Below are 24010 nucleotides of genomic sequence, written 5' to 3' on the forward strand. Positions count from 1 at the left end.
CCCTAAAATCTGGTCTTTATTTTTTCCTTTTCAGTCAATGTTTCTGCAACACTCATCTCTCCCTCTTCCACCCTTCATAGTCTTGTATTCCTTTTTAACATTACCACAACATACGTTTGTCTTCATGCACCTGTTATTGAATGGACACAACCTTGTCCGTTCATTTGCTTTACTGACCTAGATTTTATAGGCACCTGTCTCTGAGACCTAGAGTTGATCTCCTGCGTAATTTGAAGAAAGGAAGCACAAGGAAAGCCATACTTTCAAATTCAAAACTTAAATTGGGAGAAGAAAAAACATTCCAGAGTTTAATGCTTTGCCCACATGATGCCAAACTAACTATTCAACAGAAAATTGCTGTCCTTCCAATGAATTCAGTTTTTTTTATTAAATTGGTTTAATTGACCAAATGTTTTGCTTTTAGATGAACATAGTTTCAGCCTGCTGTTTTGTGAGCTTGTTAGAGGCCATAGGTTGATTGGAAAAGCCAGGAAATCCCAATGATAACCTAGAAAACATTTCAAAGTATCAGGGCGTCTACTGTAAATGTCGTCTTTACTATAGCTTCTTCACAAAGCATCTGTGTGTATAACATATTAATGTGGAAAGAACAGGAGCTTTGGAGCCAGCAAACCTACATCAAACTTAGCCTCAGTCTCATTTTTTTGCTTTGATGCTTAGAAAATTATTAAACCTCCCTGAGTTTATCGATTTACAATAAAATAATTAAGTATCTATTTCCCAATCACTAAACATTTAATCTACCATGATGTAAGCTCCATGATATTTGAAACATAGTAGGTAGCCAGTAATATGTGTTGTAGTGCCAACTATACCCCCAGACATTGTGTAAATGTCTATGTATACAAGTGGTGATCAAGACAGAGTTCCCTACACACAGGGAAGGTTTAAAACTATTTGGTGAACCGGACAAAAAGGCAGGACATTTCAGTGTAGTTATGAGTGGGTACATGGAGGAACATATGAATTTGGGAAACTACACGCAGTTCCCTATACCTATACAGTAGCATGGGGTGGAGAGGAATGGTGAGCCATGAGTATGAGGAGATAAGACAGGGAAATGTCAGGCAGCATCTGGTGCTCAAGCAAAGGCCTTTGGCTTCCATCCCAAAGCAAAGGGGGAACCCCTGAAGGATCCGAGACAAAGAAGTGACATAACTGGATGCACGTTTTTAAATGTTCAGTCCACCTGCAGTGTGGAGGAAGAAGAGGGAGGAAGCAGGACTCTGGAGAAACTTTTGAAGGCAAGAAATAATGGTAGCCTCAACCAGGAAATGGCAATGGAGGTGAAAAAAGGTGAATAAATGTGAGAGATATTAAAATGTTGAAACTGAGTGTAATGATTGATTACACAGGGAGACTTAGAGGAATTGGAGAGGAATCTGAAATTTCTAGCTCTTACAACTATGTGGATAGCAGTACTATTCTAATAAACACAGAAGATGAACAAGAATTTTTTAGATGAGTGGGAAGAAATAATGAAAAATATAGTGCATATGATCATCATGAGATATTAATGACATATCTATTGGAGTTGTCTAATTGGTTGTTATGTATATGGGTCATACGTAACAGAGAGAGCTGAGAGATATTAGTTTGAAAATCATCAGCATGTAAATGCTAACTGAAACCAGAAGTAGATGAGATTGGTCAAGGTGAATGTGCAGAGCAGGAAATAAGAGTCTAGACTCTGCAATGGTCTTCCACTGAGCAATCCTTAAGGCTATGATTGTGAACCCTGGTTGGATGCTAGAATCACTGGGAGCTTTTCAAGAATAGTCATGCCAGGACCCCATCACAAACTAATGACATCAGAACTCTGGGACTGAGACCCAGGCATCAGTATTTTTTCCAAAGCTCCCAGGTGATCATGGTTAAACTCTGACTTAAGGAGTAAAGACAAAAGAGAGTTTGGATAAAAATCCAGGTAATGGCTGGGTACAGTGGCTCACACCTGTAATCACAGCACTTTGGGAGGCTGAGGTGGGTGGATCACTTGAGGTCAGAAGTTCGAGACCAGCCTAGAACCAACATCGTGAAACCCCATCTCTACTCAAAATACCAAAATTTGCCAGGCGTGGTGGCAGGCACTTGTAATCCTAGCTACTCAGGAGGCTGAGACAGAAGAATCTCTTGAACCTGGGAGGCGGAGGTTGCAGTGAGCCAAGATCATGCCACTACACTCCAGCCTGGGCAACAGAGCAAGACTCCATCAAAAAAAAAAAAAAAAATATATATATATATATATATCTCTCTCTCTCTCCAGGTAACGTGGTGTCATGGAAGTCCAAAGGAAACAGTGTTTGAAACAAAAGGAGTTGTCAATGGTTTTACGTGCCTTGAGGAGTGGCAAAAAATATCACTGATAACTTGAACAGTATTGGGAGTGGGGAAAGTGAAGGAGGATTGGCAGATTGCTATAGAATATTAGTTAGGATTTTGATACTAACAGCCTCTAAAAGAATTGCTTAAATAAGACAGAGATATATTTCTCATTCAAGTCCTAGAAGCCTAGGGATGTCGGTTCAGTCTGGAATGGCATTCCATTGTTTCTATTACCTAAAGTTTTCCATCTTGTTCCCATGTCATGTGCGGCTTCCATTCCAAATTTAATTTATGGTCCAAGTTGGCTGGTAGCATATGAGCATTTCATCCACATTGCACCAGAAGAAAGGAAATAAGAAACAAGAAGGTTATACTCTCTCCATTTAAGATAATTTCTCAGAAGATACACATATCATTTCCATTAACATCCCAACAATCAGAACCTAGGGACATGGGCACACAGAACTGGAAGGGAAGCTAGAAAATGATCTTTACTCAAGTGCCTTTACAGTCTTTAGAGTCTTTACAGTCAGGTGCCTGGCTAAATGCTAGGGTATTATTACCATGAAAAAAAGGAAGACTTGATAGGGGGCAACAGCTAATGATCTCTTTTAAAAGTGGGTTGAGAAATAAAGAGAGCAAAATAGAAATAGAATATAAGAGTCTTTGAAGATGCTTGGCTTTGTAGAGGAAAAGAGCATAAATCATTCACTACCTGGAGATAAGAGGTTATAGGGCAGTTTTTAAAAATGGCTTGAATGTTGATTTAGAATGGGAGAGATTTAAATGTTTGGATGTGGTTGAGAGGATCCAGAAGAGAAAGTAGGTTTGTATTTAGGGAAGACACAGGAACATTTGAAGAAACCACGTACCTGAACAGGTAAGGAAGGGCACCTTTTTTGTTGCTGTTTTTTTGTTTTTTTTTTTTTTTTAGCAGAGCTTCTCAAACTTGAATTATGTTGTTAAAAAGCAGATTGTAGGCCGGGCGCGGTGGCTCACGCCTGTAATCCCAGCACTTTGGGAGGCCGAGGCGGGCGGATCACGAGGTCAGGAGATCGAGACCATCCTGGCTAACACGGTGAAACCTCGTCTCTACTAAAAATACAAAAAATTAGCTGGGCGCGGTGGCGAGTGCCTGTAGTCCCAGCTACCCAGGAGGCTGAGGCAGGAGAATGGCGTGAACCCGGTAGGCGGAGCTTGCAGTGACCCGAGATAGCGCCACTGAACTCCGGCCTGGGCGACAGAACGAGACTCTGTCCTCTGTCTCAAAAAAAGAAAAAAAAGCAGATTCTGACTCAGTAGGTCTACGTGGGTCTGAAGTTCTGAAGTTCTGCATTTCCAAAAAGTTTCCAGGTGATGTTAATGCTGCTGTTCCTAGCTCCCATGTTGGAAGGATTAAATCTAGGCAGGAGAATGGGTGGATAATGAGGCTGGGTGTAGATCAGCTATGTTGTAGGGAGGACAGAAGGAAATTGAGGGTCCTACCTAAAGGGCTTCTTTCCCTTAGTAAAGTAGTATTTACGTTTACTTACCAAGAATTAGGAGAGACGCAGTACAGTAGGAGATTTCAGGAGAATGGAGAAAGTTTGTAATAGCTCTGGGGTAAAGAGTGGAAAGAGATGGCTTGAGAAATACAGGATGGCCAATGTTGAGGGCTTAAATGGGGCAAAGACTGCATACTGGCAATGAAATCAATCTGCATGCTCTATGGTTTTCTGTAATAGTCCTCAGCAGCCCAGGTGTAGAAACATAGAAGATGGATTGTCTTGAGAAATACATTTTATTTCATTTGGTGAATATCCAGCACCATGCCTGGTACCTAGTAGCACACCAAAATGCTAACACTCACTTCTCCAGTGGAAATCATAGAAGATATGTAATATTAAGTTGGTGCAAAAGTAATTGCCAAAACCACAATTATTTTTGCACCTACCTAATAATAGGACTTTGGCAAAAACTGCAATTACTTTTACTTAGGCAAAACTGCAATTACTTTTCCATCAATCTAATAATACGACTAACTGTCAGGGCCTCCCAGCTGACCTTTTACTTATATCTCATCTTCGTGGGCATCACCCAAACCAATCTGCCTGTTACCTGCTAATTTTCCCCTATCTCTATGCAATGTTTTCCAACTTTGCTAGGCCTACAAATAATCTGGAGTAGTTGTTAAAGACAGATTTTAGCTACTTCCAGAGATTCCTGCTCAATAGATTTGGGGGTGAAGTTCACTTGTACGTGATTTTAAAAACAGTCTAAATGATCCCAATGCAGTTGGTCCATAGATGGCACTTTGAGAAATAACTGTTCTCAATCAGGCATCTTTGCAATGAAACATCCCATCACCTCTGCTATTTTATTTGGGATACCTGGAATTCCTCTTTGTGCTCATTGTTTACTTTAAATCACAGTTTAATACTAATTTCTTCCAAGAATCCTTAGCTATTAATTTTACTCCATATTTATTAGAGAATGAAGAATGGAGCACACTTCTTCAGCATTTTTATAGAGATGCCTATATGATTATATGCATGGTGTTATCCTGTGCCCACTTGTTATGCCACATAACATTATTTCTATTTTCCAGTCCTCCATCACTACTTTAGACTGTGATCCCTCTAAATTCAGGAATCCTATCTCTGACCAGCATGGTGTTTAACCCTGAAAGTTACCCTGAAACTATATGCTGAGCGAATAGATAGGTGAACAAATATGAGAGTGCATGGAGAATCAAGAAACAGAAAAATTGATGGGAATACTAAAAGCAAGCAGTGCAGTGGAAAACAAAGATGTGATAAAAAGAATAAAGTAAAATAAAAAACCAGGATTTCACGGGAAGAGAATCATTAGAGCCTAGAGGACAATGTGGGTGATTTAATCACAAATAGTTTTAAGAAACATGAGAAAAAGAGTCTGCAGGCAATTTGAAATAGACTCTTAAGTACCTGACAAACCTGAGAAAAATAGGTAGGGAAGAAATCAGTGCATTGAAACCCAACAAAACTTCAATGTACCATCCCTTTTCAATCACTTGGAAGGAAAATGATGTGTTTAGTACATCCTCCTTCTTCATGTTTGGATCTTTAAATAGGGTATTTGGATTCACAGACTGTAGCCTCCTCAGATTGTCTCTCCTCCCAGCACACTGCCGTGCTTTTTAAATGACACCAGACTTCCAAGCAAGATTGATTGTAAATTTGAAAAGGTTATATGTGATGCAATGAATAACACATGCTACCCCCTCGAGCGTATCTCCAGAAGGGACATACCTAGGATCCTGTGTGTTCTCATCATTCAGAAAAGATTGGAAGGGAATCTTCCTGGGCAAGCTGAAAGAAAGTTTCCTATTATGCTCATTTAATAAGCTGCCTTATCTTTAGTTCATTCACTTTATGAACACACAATTATTAAGAATCAACTATTTTTGGCATTCCATAAATGTTTGTGAATAAATGTGTAGATGAATGGATATTATATGCAAGTCAGAGTGAAAGATTCTATGAGGATATTAAGATAACACAAACAGGGGACTTACTCTTAGTAGAGATTACAACCTAGTAAGGAAATCAAGACATAAAAAACACTTTCTAAGGAAAAAGTGATAAGTCCTATCACAGAGTATACATATTGCTCTGAGAATAGAGAATACAAGGGAAAAGGGGTTATTTCAAATGAGTGTTGGGAAAGGACTTCTGCAAGAAGTTGTGTTTGAGTTGAACTTTGAAGGATCTGGACATGCAGATCCAGGAAAGTTTATCTGGGGCAAAGAGCAGGAAGTGAACTGTGTTGAGATGTGTGGAAGATGGAGAAGAGTTTTATTTGGATCAGATCTGGAGTTTATGAAGGACACACTGGGCAACAATGAGAGTTTGCATGGAGATCTTTTAAAGTTTTAGATTCATAACATAGCCCAGGATGGTTAACTGCTAATACTTATTGAACGATTACTACTATGGTCCAGGCATACTGTAATCACATAAATTATCTCAACTAATGTTCACAGTAATCCCGTACATAGGTCCATGAAGTGCTCCTTATCCAAATATAATTGGTGTTGGGAATGGCTAGGTTAAAAAAAATCCCACTTGAAACAGAAACCTTGATTTCATAGTAAATTGTGTGTATGTGGTTGTAGGTTGGAGGTGGGGATAGTTTGATTAGAACATATCTTTCAAAAATGATTAACATTATAACACACATTCATTTTATCTTACATCAGCAATACATACACTGTAACTACAACTTGTACTAGTTCTTAAAATGAACAAAGAATGATTCAAATGGATGTTTTTGGGGGGAACACACACTTTTTCCAAGAAAATTACATGATTGCATAATACAATATTCTTTAGGTTCGTATTTTTTAAAAGATCATAAAGAGGAAGCTTTTAACAAGATCATAAAAAATTCTGATCTTTATTTTCATGAAGAACTCAAATTGTGATTTTCCAAAATTTGAGTTCTTCATTATTTTCCTTGGAACTCCAATATGAAATTTAGTCTCCCTTGAAATGCCTATCATGTCATTGCTCTGGTCAATTGTTTTTTTCATGAAGTGACTTTGTGTGTGATTCAGATACTTCTCTGCTTCTATTGAGTTTGTGACACCTTGCGTTAGTTGCTCTGTTCACATTTTTGTTTTACATTCATTTTAATTATATTCTTAATGATCATTACCATTTTCACAAAATGCAGAGTTTCCGGTGTTGGACAGTCAGTGAGAGTCTGATAAAAGCAGACATTGCTAGGCAGAGTCAAGGAGCTTCAGTGGGGGATTCAACAGAAGTGGTCAATTCATGAGTCAAGATTTTCAAATTATGACACATTTTATTATTTCTATTTTCCTATAAAACCTTGGCCAATAAATACTTGGATGATGAGAGCTCCCTGTGTTTTATGATTCCCATGTTACAGATTGGAAAACTTAAAGGCCCAGGAAAGTCAAACAATGTGCTCACCACCACATGTCTCGTAAGTGATAGAATCAGAATTCCAAAGCAGCTTGACTTTTGTGGGTAACCACTAAGCAGTGTAGGGGATGGGTCAAGTGCCCCTAGTTGTCCATTAGGGATAAATCAAGGCTTCAAATTTACAAAACACTAGAAGCTCATCTTTTCTACATTGCATGCTAACCTATAAGTGTTCTTTTTCTCCTAACTTTAATATTAGACAGAGAGATTCTTTATTTTCTTTTTTATAAATCAGTATAAACTCGCATTTAAAAAAAAATTTCTATTTCCATAAGTTCTTAATTCTCAGTCTGTGTTTTTCCTAATATTTGTCATCAATGCATTTAAAGATTGGTTAGCTTAAACTCACAAGTTTTGATATAACAGTCTCTTCATTGACCCATAAATTATTTTGAAGTATGTTTTTAACTTTCTAAACAGAAGGATTAGTACTTTTTGACATTTATTTTTCATCTTTTTGCATTGTGATTTGAGAATATCATCTGCATGATGTAGTCTCTAAATCCGCTGGTGTTTGTCAAGGCTTGTTTTGGAATCATTATTTGGTGAAATTTGTAAATGATGTGCACGTGTTTAAAAAGAATGTGTATTCTTTAACTCTTGGGTATGGGATTTTTCTATAAGTAAATTAGATCAAACTCATTAATTTTTCTGAAATAGATTTCAAATATTTACTATTTTTGTTTGCTTTATTCATTAATTATGGAAATAATTATATTAAAGACTTACAATATAATCAAGGATTTGTCAATATTTCATTGTAATTTAATCAATTTTTATTATTTTAGGTTTATTATTATTATTATTAATATTTTGAGGCAGAGTCTTACCCTGTTGCCCAGGCTGGAGTACAGTGGTGTGACCTTGGCTCACTGCAACCCCTGCCTCTCGGGTTCAAGTGATTCTCATGCCTCGCTTGGCCCCCTGAGTAGCTGGGATTACAGGTGTGGGCCAACATGCCCAGCTACTTAGGTTTATTGTTTTTAAGTTTAGAATTTTTGTGTCTTGTGTGCTTTTTTTCCTAATAAATATATTTTAAATTTTACTTAAAGATATTTTGTCTGGTGAATTGTAGCTATACCAGCTTTCTTTTGGTTATTGTTTTCTTGGAATAATTTTTCTCTCACTTTTTTCCTGTGTTGTATTTTAAGTGTATTTTTATAAGCAGCAGAGCTGATATTTTAAAAATTCATTTGAATATGTTCTTTTAATTTGTGAGTTTAGTTCATTTACATTTATTATGATTATGAATATATTTGGATTGATTCTACCATCTTATTCTTTCTATTTAGCATACTTTTTTCCTTCTTTTTAGGATTCTACTTAATTGACAGTTTTTTAATCCATCAACTGTCTGTGGTTTAAAAGTTATATATTCTATTTCTCTTCCTTTAGTAGTGTTTTAAACTTTTAACATGAATTGTCAATATAACAATGCCTAAACTAAATCAATATTTTACCTTTTTTTCTGACAATTAAAAGGATTTTAAAATGCTTTAACTCCAAACTTCATTTTTTAAACTTTCTATTCTTTTCTAGTGTTTTCACTCCATCCTGTTTTTATATTTTCAAATCTGTCTATTGTCATTGCAATGCTTAGATAGATACCAACGTTTATAAATGTGGTTGCTCATCACTGCTTCTTTTATCCCACTCCTTCATGAATTTTATTACCTTTTTTATGGGGCACATCATTTACTAGTTCTCTTTAGCAAGGGTCTTTGAGTAAAAAAGTTTTTAGTCATTGTTTCAAACAGGTTCTTAAATAACAATTTAGCTGAGTATAAACTAGGTTGATAGTTACTTTTCCTTAGCCCTTTAAATACATTCTTTCACTACTTTCTCCTCTCTATTTTTGCTATTGAAAAGTTTTTGTTTTTGTCTAATAGTTGTGGCTTTCTTAGTTAAGTAACTTCTGTGTTTGCTTTTAAGATTTTAAGCTCCACAGCTTCACTGTGATGTATTTAGGTGTAGATTTATTTTTATTTATCCTTCTTGAAAATGACGTGGTTCTTGATTTGATGAATTCATATATTTTGCCGCTTCTGGAAAATTATTACAAGAATTTTCAAGACTATATCTCTCCCATTTTTTCTGTTCTGTTCTTTTGGACTGCCTATTAGGGATGCAGGGACCTTCTAATTCTACCTTCCATGTTTCTTAAATCTTAATCAATTTCCCTTTCGCCATGTCACAATTTCCCAGTGCAATACGCTGTCTAATATCCCCAGGTAGAGCTTTCAGTTCATCGATTATTTAGCTGCCTAATCTGTTCTTTGTCAATTTAAAATTTTTTACCTGCTATTGTTTGTCCTATTCTCCTTTTTCCAATGTGCCTGCACGTTTCTCTTTTTTCTCATATTTTCTTATTCCTTTTTAGGGTTTCAATTCTTTCACGTCTTACTTATTTTAAGCATACTTCTGTTACATTCTGCTTCAGATTGTCATCATATTATCTCAAGTTTTAGGTTGTAATTCTGCTGTTTTTACTCACTCTCACTGTGGTGAATGCCTTCCTTGTATGGTTTGTAATTTTTGCCATGAGCTCTCTTCTTTAGCCTATTTCCTTCTACTCGAATTCCTTCTGGCCTGCATGTGACAGTGTCCCTCCAGAGTGTTTGGTTTCAGTCAGGAGCTTGGGGTATTATTGGCCTAGGGAATAATATAACAATTTTATATTAATTTCTCAACCTGGGATTGAAGGTTTAACCTACTTGAGTAGACTAAATTCAAGTTCTAAACCTATTTGAGGCACAGATCTGCGGTATTAAATTATCAGGGGTAACTCTTTGCTTTGATTTCTTCATCCAGAACCCTGGCAGAAACAAATAAATGTATCTGTTGTCTCTCTTTGCTAGGGATCAAATTTATTTTGTAGTCCACTCTTAGACTAAAAGTGCAATACTTTCAGGGCATCAGCTTTATGTGGCAAACTTGAGTCTGCTCAGCTACTATAACAAAATACCATGAACCCAGTGGCTTAAAAAACAAGACCTTTATTTTCTCACAGTTCTGAATGCTGGAAGTCTAAGAGCAGGATGCCAGCATAGCATGGTTCTGGTGAGGGCTCTTTTCTTTGCTTGTAGACTGTTCCTTCTCACTATGTTCTCACATGGTGGAGAGAACTAGAGAGCAAGTTCACCAATGTCTCTTTTTATAAGGGCCCTAATCCTATCATAAGGGCCCCACCCTCATATCCTCACATAACCCTAATTACTTTGGGAAAAGGAGGTCCCATCTCAAAATACTATCACACTGGGGGTTAGGGCTCCAGCATAGGGATTTGAGTGGAGGGACACAAATATTTAGGTCATAACAGGCCCAATATGTCATCTACTGTCCTTTTGTGGGTGTTAAAGCCAGGCTTCCAGTTTACCAAGAGAAAGGCCCTCAATCTTGCCCCACACTGTATTACAGCATCAGGTTGAACCCTTAGTGAACCAACTGTCCAGCATGTCTAGGGTTTTTCAGGTCTTCTAATGTTACCTTATTGCTGGAAACAGAAGCCTCTCAGATTCAGCTTTCACTTCTGGTTTGTGTGACCTAAACACGTCTTCTTTTTTTTTTTTTTTTTTAAAATGCTTGAAATATTTAATGAAATAAAATATGAAATTGAAAAGCTGATCAAAGAACAAGAAAATATAAAACATATCTAGACAGATATAAATAAAACTCTCAGATACAGAACAAAAAAAGTAAAAATTTAAAAAATGGATGGAGCTATTTTTTTTCCATTCCTTTCCTATTAAAAAGGGATGAAGTACACCAGTATAATTTTCATTCATCTCATACAGTAATTCTTAGAAAGAGCAATTAGAGATAGCAATATGTTGCAAATTAAAAATGTTAAATATAGCAAACATTAAAAATGTTAAATATAGCAAAAGCAAATAGAGATTCTCTAATAATGCATTTTAATTATAATGCATAGATATAACACATTTTATCTGAGGATATTAAAGTATATTACAACTACATTATAATTCCTTGAAGAGACCATGAATGTTTCCAACCCAGCAACCATAGAACAATTAGAGGCCATTTGGGATTTGATTGTAAATTGATTATTATTGACTCCCTTTTTAAAGACCGTAATATAATTCCTGGAGTGTTATACCATTGGTGAAGAGAAGGTTATTTTTCTCAGAACATGTGTTGAGTAATCAGAATGGCTGATTTCAAAGATGCATTCTACAGGGTGAACAGTTCAAAGGTAAGTGAAAAGGAGCTAAACATACAAATAGTCTTGATTGGAGGCAGTATAAACATTGAGAATGGATGGCCCAGGAGTCTCTTTATTGTCTTGCTATAGTCCCATGGTTTTGGGACAGATTATATTTTCCCAGTGTCTTTTCTCTTTTTCTTCAGAAATAAAGAAAAAAAGATTAGTTGAAAATATTTGCTATTAAACATGAGGTCAAACCTAGTGTAGTTATCACCTGGAGGAGAAGGCAAATGGAAAAACTAAGTAGAATTTCTTCGTAATTTACAAGTAGCAGAGTCTGTTTGGGGCCTCCAATTCATGGTAAAGTTTATCCTTCAAAGACCAACTAACAATTGTGGAATCAAACTGGCTTCCATGGTATCCTCCAGAACAAGAATCAGTTCAAACTGAAGCCAGACCTCCCTTCAGAAACATGTAATGCTTGATATTAAGGATTTATTTACAAAATTCAATCTGGGAAAGAAGGTGATACCAAACATTAGGGCTAGCTTATTAAAGCTCCCGGGCATTCTTCCTGCTAGTATTTAAGGAGTGTAAGTACCTAGGAATAATATTCAGGCAACTGATATGGCCATAATAACTGCTACAATATGGAACGACTACCACTCCATACACTAACCAATTTCCAGTCTTAGCTCTAATGTAACTCATCTGATTTGACCACAACTTGCAATGGTTTGATTCGCTGTACAGTTTGGTTTGGTGTTTCAGACCCTAGTGTTTCAGATCCCAGACTTCACCCTGACCCTAAAAAGCAACTGGACTGAGTATTCAAGTGCCTGGCCACTCAGACCCTTTTTGGTATCCCCACACTATAACCAGAGTATGTTCTCATAAGATAGTGAGATATCATTGATTAAATTTTTTGCATATTGTCCTAGCCTGAGCCTACAGGCCCAAATCAAACCAAGGCTTCCAGGTTCCAACTTCTAGTGTTTCCAATATATGTATCTCAACAAGCTGATTTTATGAGGGCTCCATGCTTTGTTTGAAAGGTTCATTTTGACTTCCTATATTGCTGACCATAATGCTACATGTGCTCTATTGCACTTGATTCTAGAGTTTTTGATTTCTTAGAATCAATATACAAGTAAATCAATATTTAAGTATTTTGCATGCTGACATAATCTTATCAACTTTTTAATCTTACCACTATTATTCTATTCTAGAAACAGCAGGACATAAATTATAATAAAAACACTTAAAGAACTTACCATATGAAAAACTCACTATGTTGTCTTTGCCTTTTTCATTTTGCCAAGGACTAGAGATAAAATTAACCACAGACTGGGAGTGATCAGTGGCATTTGCTAACCCGCACTGTACTCCATACACTAACCAATTTCCAAGATTAGCCCTAATGAAACTCTGCTTTAATCACAACTCCCAGTTGTTCGATTTACTGCGCAGTTTGGTGTTTCAGATCCTGGACTTCACCCTAACCCTAAAGTATCAAATGAAGACAGACTTAGCATTAGCCGTGTCCTTTCACTTCCTCCCACACTGCTAGAGGTGAGCATGAGCCCTGCAATTCTAAACATTTACATTTTCTTCTCGGTCCCAAGGCTGGGCCAGAACCCATATTTTATAGTCTATCTTTTTCTCCTTTCCATGTAACATGTACATTTATTTTCATGTGTATTATCTAATAATATTGGAGTTTTCCCGGCAACATGAATTGCTCCAATAAGAATATGCAACTACGTAATCAGACCTTGATACCAGGGGAGATAGTCAATACCTTTCCTATGGAAAATTGTTTTCTGGCTTTGAATAAAAGTATCTGCAAGGACCTTTCATCTCTATACTCGACTACATCAAAGAAGGAGTGCTTTTGATGCATATTATAAAACTACAGAGAAGGGTTTTATCTGACATTTGATAATTGTACCAAACTATGTGTGGAAGAAAGAAAACGCTTCAGCAGCAAAATAGAAAGGCATAATTGATTACACTATTAGGAGCTGTTACAACATGAAACAAACAGCATAAGATTATAAGAAGATTCAGCTAATAATGTATTTCTGACATCAATAAAATTAGTTGTTTTCATCTGTGTTGTGAACTTTCTGATTCATTTTAGCCCTGTGTATTATGCTATTACGACATGATGATTCTCATTATGCTTCCCCAAGCCTATCAACAGATAAAGCCTAGATTCTAATTATCTCTATATTTAGTCAAAATAGTCAGGCTTCATCTGTTTCCAGAACAGTTAATGTATTTGGCTCATTACTCTGAAATCACTGAGTACAATTTAGCTCACTGAAAACGCATCCAGCATTAGCTTATGTAAGGAACATAAAGGTCCACTGCGTGATGATTTTATACTTTCTCTATTGCAGTGAGTCAGGATATAATAGCTACTACTGTTGATCACTAACTATGTACCAGACACTATGCTCACCTTTTATATGCATTATTTATTTAGTTCTTACAGCAGCAAGTTATTATTCTCACTGTACCGATTTAGAAGCTTACCTAGAGTTATGCACCTAGGAAGTGTCAGAGCCAGGACAGTCTGATTTTAAAGCCTGACATTGTAACCACCCTGCTGTAGGACATACTTGATTACACAGATTCAAACTTTAAGTCTGATATTTATTCAAAGCACAGCTTTGTCCCTAAAGAGATGGACTCTAGTGCCTCAACCCTGACATGAGACTGCTTTGAATGTGAAGATGGCCTTCCTTTTTATTTCTCCAAGAGGATTAGTCCCCTGTTGAAAATCTTTGAATGACTTTCCATTGGTCTTGTATAAAAATCCCAGTCTATGAGTTCCTGGGCACTTGGACTGATTTCCATTCCAGGCTGCTTTATTTACTCTGGTTCAATCACTATGGCTTTCTACAGTTCCTCCAACACTCCACACTATTTCCTTCTTTGGGACTTTCCCCCATCTTCTACCCTCTGACTCAGACATTTTTTCTGCTTCTACTTATACCTCCAGACTCAGTTAAACTTATTTCTAAAGAGGCCTTCCTTCCTTGAGTTGGTTCTAGCCCCTCTCAGCTGCAGATCACCCATCCAGTGATCCAATAGAAGCCCTCCCAGAAATTAGAGGGAAGCCACATCTGTCAGCCACCTGGTAACAGGCCCACTGTCTGCAAACCTGGAAGTGGACTGTCCTCCCATGCCAGGTTCACAGAAAAAGTCACTGATGTTTTTGGGATCATAAAATCCTAATGCTGAAGTCAACCAACTTTGTATTCTTTCTATAACAATTAGACATTAACTGTTATTTTACAGGAATAAATGGTTAAAAGGGGGCTAACCAGAAGGGAGAAATTATCTGTTTAAAATCTATTTCAAATTGTATACTCTCCATAAAAATTTAGCTATTTTCATTACAAAGATAATTCATGCTTACTATGAAAATTTTAGAAACACTGAAAAACATAAACAAATCACTCAACTTCCAACAATTTCGAGAAAATCTTAGGTAACATATGGTGTATTTCATTTCAGTCTTTTTGCTGGGTACATTTTAAACATAATTGTGATAAATTTGTATCACACAAGATTGATTACAATTTTTAAACTTTATCTTTTATTATTTATAGAAAGAAGTATGCATGACATTATAAAATATTTGGGGAAAATAGAAAAAATAAATTTAAAAAGTGAATATAACCACATATATCACTACCCACAGATAACTACTATTAATATTTTGGCATATGTTCTTGTAGTCTTTTTCTAGGATATTTTCTTAAGTTGTATTATAACATAGATAGTGATTTTATAGCAGAGTTAACACAGCAATATTTACAGATCCTAGAATGTTGCAGAATAATTTCTGAGGGCTAATAGTTTTCTATTTCAGTTCACCTTAGTTTACAAAGCTCAATAGAATAAAGCACTCTATAATACCAAGCATTATTTTTTATTATTATACTTTAAGTTCTGGGTTACATGTGCAGAACATGCAGTTTTGTTACTAGGTGTACATGTGCCATGGTGGTTTGCTGCACCCATCAAACAGGCGTCTACATTAGGTATTTCTACTAATGTTATCCCTCCCCTAGTCCCCTACCCCCACAGGCCCCAGTGTGATGTTCCCCTTCCCCTGTCTGTATGTTCTCATTGTTCAACTCCCACTTATGAGTGAGAACATGTGGTGTTTGGTTTTCTGATCTTGTGATAGTTTGCTGAGAATGATGGTTTCCAGCTTCATCCATGTCCCTGCAAAGGACATGAACTCATCATTTTTTATGGCTGCATAGTATTCCATGGTGTGTATGTGCTACATTTTCTTAATCCAGTCTATCACTGATGGACATTTGGGTTGGTTCCAAGTCTTTGCTATTGTGAATGGTGCCGCAATAAACATATGTGTGCATGTGTCTTTATAGTAGAATGATTTATAATCCTTTGGGTATATGCCCAGTAATGGGATTGCTGGGTCAAATGATATTTCTAGTTCTAGATCCTTGAGGAATTGCCACACTGTCTTCCACAATGGTTGAACTAATTTACAGTCCCACCAACAATGTAAAAGCGTTCCTATCTTTCCACAACCTCTCCAGCATCTGTTGTTTCCTGACTTTAATGATCGCCATTCTAACTGGCGTGAGATGGTATCTCATTGTGGTTTTGATTTGCATTTCTCTAATGACCAGTGATGATGAGCATTTTTTCATATGTCTGATGGCTGCATAAATGTCTTCTTTTGAGAAGTGTGTTCATATCATTTGACCATTTTTTGATGGGGTTGTTTGCTTTTTTCTTGTAAATTTGTTTAAGTTCTTTGTAGATTCTGGATATTAGCCCTTTGTCAGATGGATAGATTGCAAAAACAGTCTCCCATTATGTAGGTTGCCTGTTCGCTCTGATGATAGTTCCTTTTGCTGTGCAGAAGCTCTTTAGTTTAATTAGATCCCATTTGTGAATTTTGGCTTTTGTTGCCATTGCTTTTGGTGTTTTAGACATGAAGTCTTTGATCATGCCTATGTCCTGAATGGTATTGCCCAGGTTTTCTTCAAGGATTTTTATGGTCCTAGGTCTTATGTTTAAGTCTTTGATCCATCTTGAGTTGATTTTTGTATAAGGTGTAAGGAAGGGGTCCAGTTTCAGTTTTCTGCATATGGCTAGCCAGTTTTCCCAACACCATTTATTAAATAGGGAATCTTTTCCCCATTGCTTGTGTGTGTCAGGTTTGTCAAATATCAGATAGTGGTAGATGTGTGGCATTATTTCTGAGGCCTCCATTCTGTTCCATTGGTCTATATATCTGTTTTGAGTGCCGTTTAATTAAAAGTTTTTTTATTGATTTCATGTGTGGGCTAATACACAAGATCAGACTGTCAAATCAGGCTCACTCAGAGAGTTCTCATACAGTAACAAGCCTTATTAAAAATTTCAGGTCATGGTCTGTCAAGAGGCATGGACAAAGCAAAGTTTGGGACATCAAAGGGGTCCTTTTCCCCACATCAGACACGTATTCTGTGATAATAATAACAGAGGTTTTAGATAAGGCTTTTCAGGTTTACCTCACATAGCAGGAAAAGTGCTTAAGTTATAAACGTCTCCACGGTACACTCCAGAGAGTTGTGTAACATGTGATCTTCTTTAGGGAATCATGTGTCATAAATCTGTAAATTCTGGGCTCATTTACTAAGTAATACTTAGCAAGGACGTCCTGCCATACATCACTAATTCGTATCATTAGATAGGAATCTTTCCTTTTAGCAAATATTAGTCTATTTACCTGGAGTTCCATGTGGCAGAGATTAGACTGGGTTGATCTGCCTTTTTATTCCCCCCTCCAGGGTAATTCTTCCCACCACCCTCAAAGAAAGTGAATGGATCACAGACCAGCTGTTAAAATGCTTTCATTCTCAATGAGCAATAAGGAAAAACAGTATGGAAGTTTCTCAAATTAAAAATAGAACTACCATATAATCTAGTGGTTTCATTACTGGCTATATATACAAAGGAAATGAAATCAGTATGTCAAAGAGATATCTGCTCCCATGTTTGTCCCAGCATTATTCACAATAGCCAATATATGCAATCAATCTAAATGGCCATGTACAGATGAATGGATAAAGAAAATATGATATATGTATCTCCAATAAAATATCATTTCATAAAACAGAATGAAATTCTGTCATTTGTGGCAACTGATAAACCTGAGGAACATTATGTTAAGTAAAATAACAAGTAACAGAAAGATAAATACTGTGTGATTTCACTCATATGTGGAATCTAAAAAAGTTAATTTCATGGAAGTAGACAGTAGAATAGTGATTACCAGAGGCTGGAGAGAGAAGAGGTGAGGGTGGGACCAGGAAAGGTTGGTCAATGAGTACAAAGTTATAGTTAGACAGGAAGAATAAGTTCTGGTGTTCTCTTACACATAAGGGTGACTATATATATTTCAAAAGCCAGAACAAAAAATTTTGACCGTAATCACCACAAAGAAATGGTAAGTGTTTAAAGTGATGGATATGGTAATTACTCTGATTTGATCATCATATAATGTATAAATGCACTGAAACATCACATTGTACCCTATAAATATGTATAATAATGTGTCAATTACAAATTTTTAAGCTAATTTAAAATTTTAAAAATATAATAAAGCAATATCACAATAAAGAGAGTCACACAAATATTTTGGTTTCCTAGTGTATATAAAAGTTACGTTTACACATACTTAGTCTATTAATTCTATAAAGTGTATTATATCTAAAAATGTACATATTTTAATTTAAAAATATTTTATTGCTAAAAAGTGCTAATGATCATCTGAGACTTCAGTAAGTTGTAGTTGTTTTGCTGGTGGAAGTTCTTACCTCAATGTTGATGGCTGGAAACTGATCAAGGTGGTTGTTTGCTGAAGGTTGCGGTGTCTGTGGCAATTTCTTAAAATAAGACAACAGTGAAATTTGCCTCATCCATTGACTCTTTCTTTCATGAAGGCTTCTCTGTAGCATGTGATGCTATTTGATAGCATTTGACTCACAGTAGAACTCTTTCAAAATTGGAGTCTATCTTCTCAAATACTGTCGCTCCTTTATCAACCTAAATCTATACAATATTCTAAATATTTTGTCATTTAAACAATGCTCACTGTATCTTCACTAGGATTAGATTCCATTTTAAGAAACCACTTTCTCTGTTGATCCATAAGAATCAACTCTTCATGCATTAAATTTTATCATGAGATTCAGTAATTCAGTCATATCTTCAGGCTTCACTTCTAATTCAAGTGGCTATACCAATTTTTCTTCACAGAAGAAGTAAATGGAATTCCTGTTGCTTCACATCCTCACCAGTATTTGGTGTTTTCAGTGCTTTGAATCTGCTTATTTTTTAACTGGGTTGTTCATTTTGTTATTAATGAGTTTCAAGAGTCTGTGCATTTAGTTAATAGTTATTATACTTTCTATTCCTAAAAGTTATATTTGACTGTCTTAAAAATTGGCTGGGTAATTTTTTAGTTTCCTATTTGCAGATATTTTCAAGCTTTTCCTTCGTTAAACTTATAGAATATAATTATTTAAAAATATTTGCTGACAATTCCTATCTATGTTGTCTTATGGCTTTATTTCTGCCACTTCTCACTCATGGTAGCTTGTTTTCTTGTGTGCTTTGTCATTTTTGACTGTGTGCTGGAAATTGTCCTTGAAACATTATTTGTGGAGAATCTTTGAGGCCTTGAATAGAGATACCTTCTTTCAGAAAGCATCTGTATTTATATTAATAACAGAAGCTAGAGGCATTACCAGCCTACGACCAATTTAGACTAAAATTAAACTACATTCATGGCTTAATATTTTTGGAACTACTTAGGTGATGTGAATAGGGCTGCACACCTTCACAATGACTAGTTTATAAATACAGATTCTAAGGGAAAGATTTTATTTCCCTTCTTTGCTTAGCACAAATACAGTCACCTGGGTTATTTTGGGTGGTGGAGGTGATGAGTCCACCTCTTCTCATCCTTATCATAATAGTGTGGCTATTCGGAATCTCAGCTTAATGTGGGAGGGATCTTATTTAACTCTCCCATTTCGGCATGCCCTGGGACTTGATGTCAAAATCAAAGTTCACAGTTGCAGAAACTGACAAAGGCTGTGGGAGACAATGGCACTGCATCTCTGGGTCCCCATTTTCTTCACAGGCTTCATAATTCCATACTCTCTTATCAGTTCTTTGATGTCTTTAAGTTTTTAAAATTATTTGATCCAGAATTTTTAGTTATGAAAGGTATTTATATTTGACATAGAATGCTTAGTTCTGTGAGGGGTTGGTCCCAACCTACCAGTTTGCTTTAGTCTCAGAAATGGAAGTGTCCCTTGTGGTCTTCTGAATCTTCTAGCCCTTCCATATCCTTTACCCTCCGTTCACCCTGAAAAGTTGTTATTGTCCAGATTTCTGACCATGGCATAGTTTTTCATTTGAATATTTACTCCTTTGGTTTGCTGACAGCCACTGGCATGGGCTAACTTATCATCTCTGAGCTACACTTCCTTGTGGATGTATTTGCCTGCATCTCATTGAACTCAGTATTTTCTTAAAGTAGCTTCTCCTTTTGTCATACTGATCTATGAAACAGCACTATTTTCCCAGGCATCATTCTCAACATGTAGTCACATGAAGAGTTGTTCTTCATACTGTGTAATCTGTGCCTAACAGTGCTTCTCTCACAGGACTCATGTCCCCCAATCTTGTCAGCTCTCATCTGAGCCCCCACCGCCTTCTGCCTGGCTCCCTTCTCTATAATCTTCCACCTTTGGTCTATTCTGAGCATTGCCTCCATCATTGACCTCCCTTTTTCAGAAACTCTCCATGAATTCATGTGGCTCAGTAGAAAAAACTGACTCCTTAACCAGCTGTCACTTCTGCCCTACATCATCTACCCTGATGCTGTCTTTCAGGTTTGTAGCCCACACCACATAGGCATCAGGCCAACTTAACAACTTGCAAATTTCTGAACACTTTGTATTTTTCCTACCTCTATACTCTTGTACATTCCATTTATGTTCTGGAAGAGTCTCCCTACTAAATCTTCCTTGAAATATAATCATGCTAAATCATGCCAAATTCTAAATTTCACTTCCTCCAAAAAAGTATTTCTTCTTCATCTTAGCCTTCCTTTATTTTTTAAAACAAATATTATTGTGTGCATTTCAGTTTCACAACATGATGTTATGGGATACATATAGATTGTAAAATAGTTACTATAGTGAAGCAAATTAACATATCTTATCATCTCACATAGTTACTTTTTTGTGACAAGAGCAGCTAAAATCTACTTATTTTTAAATGTTCTTAATACAATACAATTTTATTAACTATAGTCCTCATGTTGTACATTCAATCACAATAGTCAATGTATGAAAACAACCTAAGTGGCCATCGATGGACAAATAGACAAAGAAAATGTGATATATACATAAACACAATAGAATATTATTCAGCCTTAAAAAATATGATACACACAGTGGAATATTATTCAGCTTTAAAAATCGAGGAGAACCTACCACTTGCCATTCACCATATGAATGAAGTTGGAGTGCATTATTCTAAGTGAAATAAGCCACAAACAGAAAGAAAGAAAAAGATCACATGATCTCACTTAAATGTGGAATCTTAAAAAAAAAGATAGGGAGATGTAAGTCACACAATACAAAGTAGCTGCTATCTAATCTTCCTTTTCACAAAATAGAAGATTTATAGGTCAAAAGTGTTTACACATTGGCACTTTCATATGAGTCAACCTAAAACCTAGTTCTCTGCATAAAATTAACATGTGGCTAATAAATATTCATTTAAATGTTTGAATTGACATTTTGAGAAGAATAAGCAATGCAGTCCAACAATGAAAGAAGACCTAGCTTAATACTTTCAAATTAAGGAGTATTAAAACTGTATCTCTCTAAATGTATGAAGAATTTTATATCATATGTATGCATGTGTGTATATATTTTATATATATAATATATATAATTGCCCAAGGAAATTAGAAAGCACTGTGAGTACAGTGCAGAGAAGAATAAGGACAGTGAAAGTAGCAGTTACCAATGCTTGAAAGTAGCAGTTACCAATTGCTTGCAGCTCACATGTTTCATATAGCTGGATGTCAACAGATAACCTGTATATACACCTGAATGTACTTTGAATTAATTGACTGCAAAGGACTCTTTAAGAACAAAGTGCTATTATTGGAACAATACTATTGAAACATCATGTGATAATTGGAAAATAAAGTCAGGGACTGCAATTTAACTTAAAAATCGAAGGAAATTCATTTAAGTGCTCTCTTGACATTTCACTTCTTGCTAAAATCTACTTTTAAAAGCCAAATTAACCAGATTGTCCATTAACATTGATCACATTAGCTAGATAATTGCCAAAGCTCCATTTTACTTATGCCATTTGGTTACAGCATAATATGAAAATAAGGACAATGTACCTTGATGCATAACACACACTATCCACGTAACTTCTTTTACAGTCTTTGAAAAGTGATCCTCTCTGCCTGAGCCTTGATTCAACTGTGTGCCTACTATTTTACATTACGTAAGCATGCAACAGACAGCCATTAGCAAAGACTTCTCTGATGTCATAAAAGGAGTGCTGCTGCCTTGCCTTGTAACAGTATACCCTCTTATGTAGCCAAGAACACAGTTCATAAATAAATATGAATGAGACTTTGCCAAGACTGCCTTAATAGTACCAGTAATAAAAGATCCTGAACTGGAAGGCAAAGTCCACCTTCCTTTGCTGAATTGGCTACTTCAGTTTATCCAATTGTCCTATGACTGAGGTCTTTATCACCAGGGAAACAAAGAATGTACTTTGAAGTCAAAGCGAATCTTCTGCAACCTTCCCTGTAAAAATAAAATGAGTACATTTTGTACCACCTGCATAACAGGAATAAACAGTAACTGAAAAGATGTATACAATTTTGATACTTTACCCAATGAACTGATATACATCCAATGACAGGAGTCTTGACTTTTGACAGAATGTGTTTTAATAAATATGGGGATGTTTTTACTTTGTGTGGCATTCTGGTTTCTTTCTTTTTCATTTGCTCAAGATTGTGTGTGTTTGTTATACCATTGGTGGAGAGACTCTAGAATCTCCTCTATTTCAAACCAGGAGAACTCTCAGATGTATAGTTAATGGATATCCAGGATATTTGCAATGTCATATATGCTTTTAAAGCATGTTTGCTGAGGGAAAATAAAATCACTGAATCAAAGCCCTGAGTTTGATTCACAACTATTACTAACAAGGTATATAATCTTGAACAAGTTTTTTAGCCTATTTTTAAAAATCTAGTTTCTCTTTCTATAAAATTAAAATGAGACTCTGCCCTTCTATTTTATTAAGATGTCGTGAAGATTAAAGTATATTTCATTAAAACCCTTTATAAATTGCAACATAGCATTCATATATCAGGTATTGCTGTTAATTTCTTTTACAGAAATGTTGCAGGACTTTTCCTTAGTTTAGCTAAAGACTGGGTTCTTGTCTGTCCCATGGCCATAAAAATTTAGGCTCGAAACCATCGTTCTCAGCAAACTACCACAAGGGCAGAAAACCAAACACCGCATGTTCTCATTCATAGGTGGGAACTGAACAATGAGAACACTTGGACACGGGGTGGGGGAACATCACATACTGGGGCCTGTCCTGGGGTGGGGGGATGGGGGACAGACAGCATTAGGAGAAATAGCTAATGTAAATAATGAGTTGATGGGTGCAGCAAAGCAACATGGCACATGTATACCTATGTAACAAACCTGCACTTTGTGCACATGTACCCTAGAACTTAAAGTATACCAAAAAATAAATAATGTAGACTCACAGAAGGTTTAAAGGGTGAGTAAAGCTGGGTTTTATCGGGTGAAAATGCGGGGAAAGGGGGGGTGAACACGGCCTTAAGGCCAGAGCCCCTGCTAGAGCGCTTCCCCCCGCCATTGGAATACCAGGTTCCACACAGGAAGAGGCAGGGCCAGGCTCCTCCCCGCTGCAAAGGGTGCGAACCTCCCGAGGCTCCACCTCAGTGGGCAGGCTGGTTGGAGTTTTTCCAGGGACCCCGTTTCACCTGGCTGTCTCAGAAAGATAAAAATATAATGAGAATAAAGAATACTTCGGCAACTATCAGTGTTATGCATCCCTTAATAACAGGTTGCTTTTATTTCCCAAATTACTTTCTGTAGCTGTTCTGCTACTACATTATTCAGACCATTAAAGGAGGATGGTGCATAGTGTGAACAGAGTTATGTATGGCCTCTTCTGTAATGCAGGTGGGATCTTTGTTCCCTGACTGCAGCATTATAACCTCTCATTATAGCATGCACAATAAATCATCCTGTGCACAGGAGGCAGGATTGGATCTTCGGGTAATCTGTGAATAGTTGACACTCTTTATAGCAAGGTTATCCTCTGTTTTTGGCATGATGGGGAGAGTTTCCAGAATACATGATACTACACCTTCATTAGA

The 24010-nt window shown here is 36.4% G+C and overlaps 1 long non-coding RNA gene across 1 annotated transcript; it reads right to left on the reverse strand.

Moving 5' to 3' along the window:
- Window positions 1-389: 389 nt before the first annotated feature.
- Window positions 390-22087, reverse strand: LOC129060402 (uncharacterized). Its single transcript, XR_008527089.1, has 5 exons — window positions 21968-22087; window positions 9811-9968; window positions 5616-5675; window positions 2581-3747; window positions 390-508 (listed from the first exon to the last, which is right to left on the reverse strand). It is a non-coding gene; the product is annotated as an uncharacterized LOC129060402 (long non-coding RNA).
- Between the last annotated feature and the right edge of the window lie 1923 nt (window positions 22088-24010).

Source organism: Pongo abelii, chromosome 6 (genome assembly GCF_028885655.2).
Source record: "Pongo abelii isolate AG06213 chromosome 6, NHGRI_mPonAbe1-v2.0_pri, whole genome shotgun sequence".
Classification (NCBI taxonomy): Eukaryota; Metazoa; Chordata; class Mammalia; order Primates; family Hominidae; genus Pongo; species Pongo abelii.